The 13,271-nt window shown below is 36.9% G+C and overlaps 1 protein-coding gene across 13 annotated transcripts in view; it reads right to left on the reverse strand.

The window, feature by feature from the left end:
- TENM2 (teneurin transmembrane protein 2) overlaps positions 1-13,271 on the reverse strand; it is a 1,977,527-nt gene that overhangs the window by 1,856,728 nt on the left and 107,528 nt on the right. The window lies entirely within an intron of this gene.

Consider the following 13,271-nt stretch of genomic DNA (forward strand, 5'->3'; position numbering starts at 1 on the left):
GTTATTACCCTTTGTGTTTGTGCAAAAATATCTATGTAATCATGTGAATGCTTTATTATTTTTGTCCCTTAATATGTGATAATATGATAGTGATAATATGATATGCCTCCTATATTTAGTACCAGTAAGAGAAACAGAACAATCATAGTTTATGCTGAGAGTATACTTAGATGGCCAATTGTGTGCATTTGTGACAGAAACAAAAAAACAAAAATAAAAGTTCACTTATGAAATATTGAATATGTATCATCATTGACTCTCTTCAAAGGGTAAGGTGCAATGAAGCATTATAAAACTTTATTTCTCAGGATACAGAACTCTCCTTTTATAATCTATGAATCTATTGTTAGACTTTTACACATTGAGTTTTGGACTCATTTGCAGGAGGCATCATGGATGTTTATGGCTAGCAGAAAACAACTAGCTTACAGTGTTCTTCCTGATTTCTTTGCCTCCCTTCCTTCTTTTAGCTCTTTATGGCCCCTTTATTCAGCTGTAAATATTTTTTCTTTTTTTTTCTCTTTTTTTTTTTTTTTTTCAGAAAGAGCAGAAGAGAGGCAGAAGGAGAGGAAAAGAGACATTCCTAACCAGGCTTCATGACCTGTGCAGACCCCAACGCAGGGCTCACTTCCACAACTGTGAGATCATGACCTGAGACTAAATTATGAGTCCCACACTCAAGTGACTGAGCCCCCAGATGCCCCCACCCAGCTGTATATCCTAAGCCAGGCTTGCATCAGGATCAGTCATGTGATAGTAGGATTTTGTGAGACTTCCTGCTTAAATATCAATTTCAAAATCTTATTGTTATTTGCATGAATTTTGGTTTTCTGATGAATTACTTCAGTGTTTGGTATTTTATTTAATAGCTATTCCTTGATTTCTTGGGCCATGTCCCCCCAAGAAGCTCCCTGAATTTTACAGGATCAGCAAACTTTCTGGGAAGGACCAGGTTGCCAATACTTTCATTTTTATGGGCCACAAGGTCTCTATTGAAACCACTCAACTCAGCTTGGCAGTTGTAGCATAAATGTAGTCAGAGACATGATGAAATTGAATAGACGTGCTATGCTCCAAAATAAAATTATTTATAAAACAGGTGGCCAATAGTAGGTAGAACTTGTCCCACAGTCAGAACCCTGTTAATGGTAATGTTTGTTAACTTTTACTCTCTTCCCCTTTGAAATGTTCGAGATACACATTCTGTCAAAGCCTAGCCTCTCTTGAGCACCAGACGTCCCAGCCTCTCATACTTGCTTCTGCTGTTGGTAAAATTGCAATGTTCTGTGCCAGGCATACAACAAATGAGACAAAAGTGCCTGGGAGTGAGCAAGGTGAAATCCTTTAAGATGTTTAATGACAACAGTAACAAATAGAGGCAATGACTGGTTTTTTTGCACCCTCTCTGTGCCCTACCATCATTTGACCTGCCCAACATTCTTCAGAAATAGATATTATTAGAGCCTCACTTTATAGATGAGGCATCTGAGGCTTTCTAAAAGTTACAGTTAGGGGCACCTGGGTGGGTCAGTCAGGTGAGCATCCGAATCTTGATTTCCACTCAGCCCATGATCCCAGGGTAGTGGGGTTGAGCCCTGCATAGGTCTCTGTGCTGAGCATGGAAACTGCTTAAGATTCTCTCTCTCTCTCTCTCTCTCTCTGTCTCTCTGTCTCTCTCTCTCTCCCTCCCTCTCCCCCACTCATGCGCTCTCTCTCTCTGTCTCACTCTAAAATTAAAAAAAAAAAAAGTTATGGTTAGAAAAGCAGTCATAGGTAGGAATAGATTTCATGCCTTGGGGCCCCAGCAAGACTACAATCCATTTTTTTCTGGTCCGTCTTCATAACAGTTTTGCCACAATGGTTCCATTTCAATTAACACTCACAGTTCTAAAGAAATTGCTTGAGATGTGGGTTTTCACTTGATTCTTATAGAAATCCATGGGTAGACAACAGATGAAGATTCATGACCCTTCCTTTGAGATGAGGAATGAGAATTCTAAAATGTTTAGTATCTTGCTTAAGGCCAAAGAGCCAGTACCCTCCTGGATTGTCACCCATCTCTAACTTTTGTTCCCAACTTAAGTTTAAATCTCCCCTTCCTTGCTGCCACACCTAGGCTTTAGAGAGAAGAGCACCATGCAAAGGATAAGATACATTATTTAAAAAAAAATTAACGTTTGTTTATTTTTCAGATACGGAGAGACAGAAAGAGACAGAATGCAGAGAGGGAGAGGGGCAGAGAGAGAGGGACACATAGAATCTGAAGCAGATTCAGAGCCAGACATGGGGCTCAAACTCACAGACCTTGAGATCATGACCTGAGCCGAAGTTGGTTGCTTAACCGACTGAGCCACCCAGGCACCCCTAAGATGTATTATATAATTCTTGCTCCCTTGCATTCAACCAGGCTATTCATTCTCATCTATGTCCACAGAGAGAGACTAACAAGAGAGCTCTTGAGTTTATGCAGGCAAATAAAACCTATGAGCTCCACAACTAAGGAAAGCCACATTTCTGTTTTGAAGCCAAATGACCAGCCATCCAGCCAAGCTTTGCTTCTGAGAATGGAAGGCTATTGCCCTCATCACTGAATATACTGAGGCATAAAGCATGATTGTGGCTTTAATTCTAAGCAAATCATGAGCTTTCAAAGAGCAATAATATTGTCCTCTGATTACATGGCTCTTTGAATGTAAAATTGGGATTTGTGTAAAAGAAAGGAGAAGGCACACAGCACTGCATATTAAGCACTACTTAATATCTACAAGGTTTGGTTATCAGTTCCACTAACTAGTACCAGACCCTCCTATTTGAATATAAAACACACAGATGTGTTCTTTTATTATAAATATCATAATTGTTCTTTGGTATCTTCAAATTCATGTTTGACGGAACTTTTACATAGTCAAGGACATCTCTTTGCTTTTTGCATTTTTGCTTTCTCAGCACATAAAAGCCCAGCAGAAAATGGGCCTTAATCCCTGATGAGCCTCCCTGGATGCCTTGGGGAGGACATCTAGGTTTTTTCACTATATGATAATATTTACTCACCATACTTATTTTCATCAATATCAATTGATTATTTCTTATAAAGTGAGGTGAAGTCCTCCAATAAAATTTAATCTACATGCTTTTAAGCTACTTTTTATTCCCCTTTAAAATTCAGGTTTCTAAGTAACAAAGCAGAAATTGTTTCAAAGAAGCAGTATTCAGCACATTTTAGTCTAAGGAGACACATAATTAATAAAATTTGCACACACCATTTTAAAAGGTGATCAGACCTTTTCTCTCTGGTGAGTGCCAGAGAGAACATATTTGACCAGTTCACAGACCAGTTATAGAGTTTGAATAATTAAGAAAAAATATTGCAAAAATGCACATGACTTGTTTATTATTATAAATGCAACCTCTAATACCTTCCAATTCACCAGGGTGTATTCACTTAAAGATGAATTTATATGCTATTTAAGTACCATTGATATTATCAAATGATGTCAGATTTAATTAGTAAAAAGCAGATTTTACAAACATTGACCTTGGTTCAAGGGGGAAAATAAAAGGACCTGAAGATAAGGAGATAACAATTGATGGATGGAACATTATTCTATTTGAGAAAACGAAAAATGGTAAAGCATTTAGAAATTGAATTCATGACCTGCAAAACAAGATCAAATTAAAAACTGTCAGACTGCTGAAAAAATCCCTAAATGTGTGAAGGCAGAGCATTCTAGTTCTGAAATGTAAATGAGGATAGTTAGAAATGTGAACTGAAAGCTGGTTTTCTTATTGTGAGAAAGAGGGGGAAAAAGATTTAAGGGAGAGAAAAAGTAGGTAAATATATCTCGGCTCTGAATTGGTGGTAATATTGGAATGGAGATAAAGCGCTAACAATGGCATGTACTAGATTAATTATGTATTCACAAGGAAAAACATTCTCTACCTGTAGAAAGGCTAGAAATCCCTACCTAAGGAGTTTTAAGATGTTTTAACCTGTGATGATGCAAGTGCAATATAACCAGCAACATGCATTGAACCTTGTTTTGGATGTGCTTGACACTCAGTCTTAATTTATTGAAGAAATGTAGTGGTAGTGAAACAAATTTGAAAAATGACCAAGAATAATAAAAGGTAGTCATAACTTATTTCCAATAATTGTGTGAGAACAAGTTGGGTGATATTTTTGACATTTGAGAGAAAAATGGAAAAATACTACTGATAATACTGTGGATTTTTATACTTACAGGAAATCCTGAGCTATTATTTGCCTCTGTGCACTCTGATGATAATAAAGAAGGAGGATTATTAAAAATATCATAAAGAAATCCTAAGGATATAAACCACAACTAAGAGGGCAAATGATCTTAACTTACCAGTCCTAAAGAGACATCAACATAAAATCAATAGATTCTTAACACTAGTGAATTTTAAAGGATGGGCAAAATTGGACTGAATATTGAATGAGTATGAGATAGTAACTACAACAATGCACATGTTTACAAAATGCAACCATCATTTTAAACAACTCCCATTTATAATTTATCAGAGATAGGGTAGATATTAATCCATTTGATGAATGAGGATACTTATCCTTAGCAAATTGCATTCTGTCACTCAACTGACTAATGTTTATTGAACACTTACTATGTGCCAGGTTTCTGCCAGAAGTTGGAGATATAAAAGTGAGCCTCTGATCTCAGAGAATGTACAGTGCAGGTGAAGCAGACATTAATGAAATAATCATACAATGTCCATATAATTTCAATCTTAGAAGAGCATACAGATAAGGAAAATATCACTATGAAAATTTTTCTTTGAATAGAAAACTAATTCAATTTGCAGGGCCATAGAGTCTTCCCTAAGAAAGGAATGGTAGAGCTTTCTAGTACGTAAAGGATGAGCCATACCTGTAAGGAAAAAGGAGGCCGGTAGAATGACAGGGAATAGCTTTCCAGGCAGATGAAAAAGCATGTGCATAGTCCCTGTGGTGGGAGTGACAGAGCTGTCTTAGAAAGCTCCTGCTCATCTACCAAGGCTTTTGTCAGCTCCCCCAAGTAGCCCAGGTAAACATATGATCTCCTGCGTGTTGTCTCAAATCATTATGGTCACGGTATTATAGCCCTTACCAACCTCTAGCAAAACTATTGTTTTAGTTATTAATTTTCTCCTAAAATCATAAATTCAACCTGATATGAGAAGCTTGCTCCCAGCTTTACTTCTCATTGTTCATTCCAGCAGTGCCTAACATAACTTGTAGCAAAGATAGGAATCCGAATAAATACTTAGAAGTATCAGTGAACATACAAATGAATCTGGGAACCATATGAGAGCCCATCTTCATTTAAAATACCAAATTAGTAAATATCAAAAGGAACTTTTTTTCTAACAAAATTTTAAGAAAGAATAGAAATGTTTTTAAGCAAATTAAAAACACAGGTGTTTAGAGCATAAGTACATAATATGGTAAATTGTTCGAAGGAAATAACCAAAGCAAGTGGAATTTTGGCAATGATTGTTATATACCACCTGAAAGGCAAAAACAAATCTGTCCTGAAATCTTGAGAAATATATTTAAATATAACTTTCAAAATCCAAGGACTGGGTTATTATATTCCTCTTCAGGACTGAGAGCAATTCATAAATGTTATAGTAGGGCTTGCAAAATATGTTGATTTATCATCTTTGTTAATAATATACTGGGGGGTATGATGCATCTTTCTTTCTCTCCTAAACACTACTGTTCTGGTTTTCGTTTTCTTGATAACAAGGCTCTTTGTACCCAAAGTGGTAGAGAAAAATGTCCCAGAAGATTGGAACACAGCTATCTTCTATTTGTCCACCAAGGCTCCGTTGGATATTGATTTTAGGATGGTTGGAGCAGTATTCTTTTTCTAACTATTGCTGCTTCCTTCATTTTTGTTTTAGAAAACAGGTCAATATTTCACAATTTAGATATATCCTGCAAAATAGTTATCTTATGAGGTAGAAATAATGGAGTTCTGAGCTCCCAAAAGTATTCTGGAAATCTGATTAGTAAGGACTACTTGAGTTACTTACTAGGATCTGAAGCTCTGATGTATTTAAATAAGATCTAATGGTCTCCAGGTAGTGCTGGAGAACACATAACCTGTCTGGTATAACTTCCAATCAGTGTTTTACTTAGGAGGAAAACAACTTGTTATGTGGGAGGCAAAAGAATGTGTGTATGCACATTACATATGCATATGTAGTGTGCATGTGTATATGTCTATGTACGTGTACATATACTCTGAGACAGTATATTCAATATTATGAGAAATTTTGTATTAAACATTTTGAAGTCCTCTTATTTTCTCTTTACAAATCACTTATAAATAAAATCGAACAAAAATATTTTTGGCCAGTAGGGATCATGATTGAAATAATGTTGAAACCACTGGTCTTACCTATGATTGGCAATCACCAATCAAGAAATTAATAATGCAAATGCCCATATAATTTCAATCTTAAAAGATTATAAAACTCCTTCCTTTCTAGACAATTTTTACCTTTTTTTGGCAGCTAATTTTAATAAGTGAGGCAGAAATGAAAGTAGAAAGAATTATATTTTGAGTATCTTTGTTAGTACATTTGCAATAAAAATGTTTAAAATTCAGACAGATATCCCCTGCTTTTCTAAAGTTCATGTCACGCCACTTAGCTTTTATGAAAGACCTACATTAGTACCTGTTTTTCCTAACCGAAATAAATTCAAAGAGGATTTTTGCTTTTATATTAAAAAAAAAAAAACAGCAAAAAGCAAATAAAGCATTCAGCATTTGTTTTGCAGAGACGTTAAAGGCAGCAGTACCCTGAGCTGCAAGAAAGGCCCCGCCTAGCTCCTTCCCGGGAACCACACTAAGCATCTCAGCATCAAGCTGCCATAGCTTTGAACTGTGTCTGTGAGCATCTATGCTTTATCTCAATTATTTCGTGAATCCATTAGCAAGATGCATCTTAAGAGATCAGAAAAGCCTAAGAGAGGTTAGTTTTGGGGTCTGAGAATTCTGGAAAATATTGCCATGTAAATTAATGGTAATTGCTTATTTACTTCATGCCGTTTCAACTGACAAATGTTTTCATAGGAACCCTCTACTTTCAGATAATGGGGGAAACCTGTATATGAAATGATAGCACAGAATAAACAAATATGCAAACAAATGAAAACAAAAAACATGCCCACATACAATGAAAACAAATCCAGAAAGGAATGAACTAGAATGTCCCAGGATCAAACAATGGGTCTTCAAATGGCAAAAAAGCACTACTATATCAAATGACAGAGTTCCAGGTCAAAGTAGCTTAGAAAAAAGTCAGTCTTCACAGATTGAAATAGTTGGGAAAGGCAGAGGAGTGGCTGGAGGAGGGGAGCAGAGTTGTCACCCCACAATATGCCTCTTTGGCATAAATATTATTTGGGGCTGATTATTTTTGACAGGCTGCAGGCACAGGAGAAGCTCTGAAAACAGAGTAGAAGTTAGCGCTTCAAAACAGATATTTACACTTGGGTCCCAGGGTGGCTCAGTTGGTTAAGCAACTGACTGTTGATATTGGCTCAGGTCATGATCTCATGGTCCTGAGATCAAGCCCCGTGTTGGGCTCTGTGCTGAGTAACGGGTCTGCTTAAGTATCTCCTTCTCCCTCTATGGCTCTCCCCTGCTTGCTCTCTCTTCCTCAAAATAAATAAACTTTTTTTTAAAAAAAGAGGGAGACTGTGGTGTCTGGGCGGCTCAGTCAGTTATGTGTCTGACTTCTACTCAGGTCATGGTCTCAGGGTTCATGAGTTCCAGCTCACATTGGGCTCTGTACTGTCAGTGCCGATCCTGCTTCAGATCCCCCACCCCCTTCTCTCTCTGCCCTTCCACAGCTCTTGCTCTCTCTCTCTCTCAAAAATAAACATAAAAATTAATTAATTAATTTAAAAAGAGAGACATTTACCCTTATAAGGGAAATCTCTTGTAAGAGTGTCTTCTTCTTTACCAAAAGCAGTGTGACATCTCTAAAAATTCTTATTAATAAAGAATGTCAACTTATGTCTGCATAACAATCATATTCTTGTTTACTGGGCTTTTCTGGTAAGAGCCCATTATTGACCATCGTCCTCCATTTCCCGACATCTTTCTTTTGTCTTTAGCTGGTGATTATATTTAAGGTGATGGCTTGGGCCATCTTGGAGATTTACTCAGTTTTCCTGGCTATCTCCCGTGTATACAATGGGTATACAAGTTATTAAACTTTTGTTCTTCTGTTAATTTGTCTTTTTATTAAGGGGGTGGCAGGGTCTCAGCCAAGAACTTGGAAGGAGAAGTACTTTTTCATCTGTACTTTAGAAATCAAGTATTGCCAATAATGCCTCTTATTCTGCCCCCTCACCCTGGCTCCCCTGCTTCTTTCTGGATGTTAAATTCAGTCTCTTCTTTATAAAATATGGAGCCAGCTGGGGAGATGGATTGGCTGCCATCACTAGAGATATGAAATAGAGTGAACAAACAGATACATACTCCACAACTTATAGGAGTCTGATTGGATGCCCTTTTAATTATAGGAAATATGCAGATACATTTATTATATAAATGTGATATTAAACATATTGTTCTAATATATGCTTTTAATCCTTAACTATCATTCATGCCAGGACATAAATGTTAAGCCTATATTTTTCTCAGTGATTTCATAATATGAATTCATATGTTGAAATTTCCTACTTACTGGTTGTGTAACTTTGATCTAGTATTTAACATCTCTATAGATCACTTCTTCATCCAAAAAATGGAGATAATTATATTATTAGGTTTTAGAGAAAATTATTATATAACAAGTGTAAAGTCCTTAATATATTGCTAACACATAGTAAAAACTCAGTAAAGGTGATGTATTATTATTATTTTATTAGTATTGTTTTACCAATTACATGTGAACAAGTAGGTTCTTTTTTCATCAGTGTAAACAACACCTAGAATAGGCTTTCCTTTAATTAATTAATTCATTCATTCATTCATTTATCTGAGAGATAGCACGAGCAGGGGAGGGACAGAAAGAGGGGGGACAGAGGACCCGAAGAGGGCTTTGTGCTGACAGGCTGATACCACTGAGCGCAATGTGGGGCTCAAACTCACAAAGTGTTGAGAATGTGACCTGAGCTGATATTGGACAATTGATTGAGCCGCCCAGGTCCCCCTAGATATTCTTATATTTATTGTTGTATTCAAATATTTTCTTCCCATTCTTTAGATTCATTTCAAGAAATGGAATTAGTAGATAAAAAGGTCTACACATTTAAAATACTGAGATACTGCTAGATGGTTCTCCTGAAAGGTTGTGTTCAATTCATACACCTATCTCTAGGGGCATTTCTCCACATTCTTAACAGTATTAAATTTTTAGATGATTACAAGTGTGTGTATTCCAAATTCTACCTTTGGGTTAAAAATAAAAATTCCTAATGGCCTGCTATCCCCAAATGTTACAAATACTTAAAATAGGAATAAAAATAAAGTAAAACAGTGTTTAGGGACCATAAAAAAAAAAAAAAGAATTTTCCAACTACTAATCCTACTACTGTTGATTAACAGGGTATCCGGGGAAGAGTTAAATAATACTTCTGGGGTAAGCAGCCTTAGTTGCTAAGTAGAAAATTCAGGAAAAGAGCCAAGTGTGTTTAATTTCCCACAACATATCACTTCAACCATCTGTGAGAAAGATCATGCTCTCTTGGGGAACTGGGTGGCTCAGTTTGTTAAGCCTCTGACTTTGGCTCAGGTCATGATCTTGTAGTTGGTGAGTTCGAGCCCCACATCAGGCTCTGCTGTCAGTGCAGAGATCACTTCAGATTCTCTGCCTTGCTGTCTCTGGCCCTCCCCTCCTGGTGCTCCAGCACGCTCTCTCCTTCTCTCAAAATAAATAAAAACATTAAAAAAAAAAAAAAGAAAGATAATTTTCTCTTAAAAGGAGAAACAATTACTGAGAAAGGGGGTTTAGGGGAATAACTTGATGCTTATTTCATGTTCTTAAATTAACTCTTTGTTAATGGGTTGCTAAGACATATAAAATAATTAATATCAAAACACTAAAGCTGCAGAAATAAAGATCTAAGACCTAAACTGAAATGATATTCCCAGTTAAAACTATAATACAACTTTATTTGTATACATGATAAAGTTAAAATATGACCTCCATCTTCTTCATGGATGGATACATGGATATATGGATAGATAGATTTAAACAATCATATCAGTTGACTTAATAAAATATTATTATCACTTAGATGATAGAATAAAAGGAATGGCTTCTCCAATAGAATTCTTTTAAGTAGGATCATTTCCAGAATATGTGTTATGGACATGTATTGCTCTTTTCCATTTCATTTCCTTATAGATGAATATGCTTTCAATTTTTGGCATTTTTTTCTCTCTAGTTTATATCTTTATTTGTGTGTGTGTGTGTGTGTGTGTGTGTGTGTGTGTGTGTGTGAGAGAGAGAGAGCACATGCCAGTAGGAGAGAGGAGCAGAATGAAGGAGAGAGAGAGGATCTTAAGCAGACTCCAGTATCAGCAAGAAGCCTGACATGGGACTCGATCCCATGACTCTGCAATCAAGGGCTGAGCTGAAATCAAGAGTCAGATGCTCAACCAACTGAGCCACCCAGGCTCCCCACTCTCCAGTTTATATCTAATAAATCTCTAGATTCTATTATATATGACAAATATTTAGGTTCCATTACCCACTTTATGGAAGTAGAAAAATTTCCCAAAAAAGCAGCCTCCGTGGCAGAAAGAGTCAACTACAAAAAGAATACCATAAATTACAGGATCAAATAGCTCAGTGAATATGTGCTCCAACTGTACATTAAAATTCATCTCTGTAGTGGTGTTACAAGCAACATTCTTGGAAAAAATCACATGAAACTTCAAATTATGTGAAGCATTTGGTTTGCAAGGACAGGCTTTTTTTTTTTTTAAATCCTGTGTAAAATTCCTAGAAACACAATTTATGTCCTAACATGCTTAAAGGCTAGGGTTGTCCCAGGCAACAGCAGCTTTTGTTCAGCATATCTGGCTTTGGGTGGATTCATGGACCGTTTGCAATCAGTGTTAAAATGCAGGCTCCAGTGAAAAGTGTGAGAAGCTGAGAAATGTTACATGCATAATTCATAGTTCCCTCATCACTGGATGCATGCATGTGAGGATTCAGGGTTACACTACTATCCTAGTTCACTGAAAGTATAAATTTGAATATATTCAACATTCTTTTACTCATTTTTTTCAATCTCATATCTTTCATTAGGAGGAAGATTTTCGGGAAAGGTATTCTCACTTTTACACTTGCAACTTCCTACAATGAACAACACAGCCCTAGATTATCTGGTTTTTATTTATTGCTCCAATCTCATTACATATTCTTGTCTTCCTCCTCCATTTTTTTTAAGTTTTATTTATTTTGAGAGAGAGAGAGAGAGATCAAGCAAGCATGGGGGAAGGGCAGAAAGACGGAGAGAGAAAATCCCAAGCAGGTTCCACACTGTCAGCACAGAGCCCGACATTGGGCTTGATCTCATAAACCATGAGATCACAACCTGAGCCAAAATCAAGAGTGTAACACTTAACTGACTGAGCTACCAGGCACCACACCCTCCTCCATGTTAAACTACATTGGTCTTTTGACAAATTTTCCTTTCTTTCTTTCTCTTTCTTTCTTTCTTTCTTTCTTTCTTTTCTTTCTTCTATTCTTTCATATGAAATTTGTTGTCAAATTGGTTTCCATACAACACCCAGTGCTCATCCTGACAGGTGCCCTCCTCAGTACCCATCACCCACCCTCCCCTCCCTCTCACCTCCCATCAACCCTCAGTTTGTTCTCAGTTTTTTAAGAGTCTCTTATGTTTTGTCTCCCTCCCTCTCTAAACTTTTTTTTTTCCTTCCCCTCCCCCAGGGTCTTCTGTTAAGTTTCTCAGGATCCACATAATGGTGCATTCCAAGCTATTTCCTCACTCAAGACTTGTGTCACCATAGTGTGTTTTCTCATCTATGTAGGCAGATTCTAAGATGGCCTCCAATGATCCCAAACTCCTGATATTCACATCCTTGTTTAGTTCTTTCTCCTGAGTATGGGCTAGATCCAGTAATCAGCTTCTAATGAAGAGAATGTAGCAATGTAATAGAATGTCACTTCAGTGATTAGGTATAAAAGACTGCGTGCTCTTTCTTGTTTTCTCTAAGAGAAACCAGCTGCAGTGTTGTGAGCTGCCCTATGGAGAGGGCCATGTGGCAGGGCACTGAGGGAAGTCTTTGACCAAAAGGAAACCAAAGAACTGAAGTCTTCAGTCCAATAGCTGGTGAGGAACTAATTCTGACTACATCCATGTGAGTGAGCTTAGAAGCAAATCCTGCTCTAGTAGAGCCTTCAGAAACCACAGGCCAGACCAACAACATAACTGCAAACTCCTAAGAGACAATGAATCAGAGGTACCCAGCAAAGCTATGCCTAGTTTCATGACCTGCAGAAACCATGAGTAATAAATGTGTAGTTTTAAACCAATAAGTTTTGAAGTAGTTTGTTATGCAGCAATGGATAATTAATGTGCCACCCAAGCTACTCTTCTCTTGCTCTTTGCTTTTCCCCTACCTTACTTCTCAGGTTCAAATAACTCCTTCAAAGAAGCTTTCTTTTATCAGTCCAAGTGAAGTAGATTACTCCTTACCCTTTATTCCCTATTTGAAACTTTGCTGGATTTCTTATTAGATTACAAAATAGTGTAAGTTTTCTACTTGTTCACAGTGAAATCTAAAATTAACGTGGGGGGGGGCTATACTTTTCTTGCTCATAGTATCTATCACAGTGCCTCATACTTACTAAGAGCTCAATGAACACTTGCTATATAAATTATTAACAAAATAAAGAGTATATATACTCCATGAGAGTTCAATTCTTTTAAAAAAGTGGTAAGTATTTTATGATTGTTATTATTGGTAGTATATTTAGGTTATGAAAATGACTATGTAAAAACAAATTAATAGATAAGTCATAAACATGTTATGAACTTCATTCAAACATCTATTTCAAATTTGACTTTAAAATTTTTTTTAAGTTTATTTATTTTGAGAGACAGAGAAAGCGGAAGAGGGGCAGAGAGAGAGGGAGAGAGAGAATCCCAGGGAGGCTCCACAATAGCATGGAGACCGATGCAGTGTTGAACCAAGGAACCATGAGATCATGACCTGACCTGAAACCAAGAGCCAGTCACTTAACCGGCTAAGCCA

The sequence above is a fragment of the Leopardus geoffroyi genome, chromosome A1 (assembly GCF_018350155.1).
Source record: "Leopardus geoffroyi isolate Oge1 chromosome A1, O.geoffroyi_Oge1_pat1.0, whole genome shotgun sequence".
NCBI lineage: Eukaryota > Metazoa > Chordata > Mammalia > Carnivora > Felidae > Leopardus > Leopardus geoffroyi.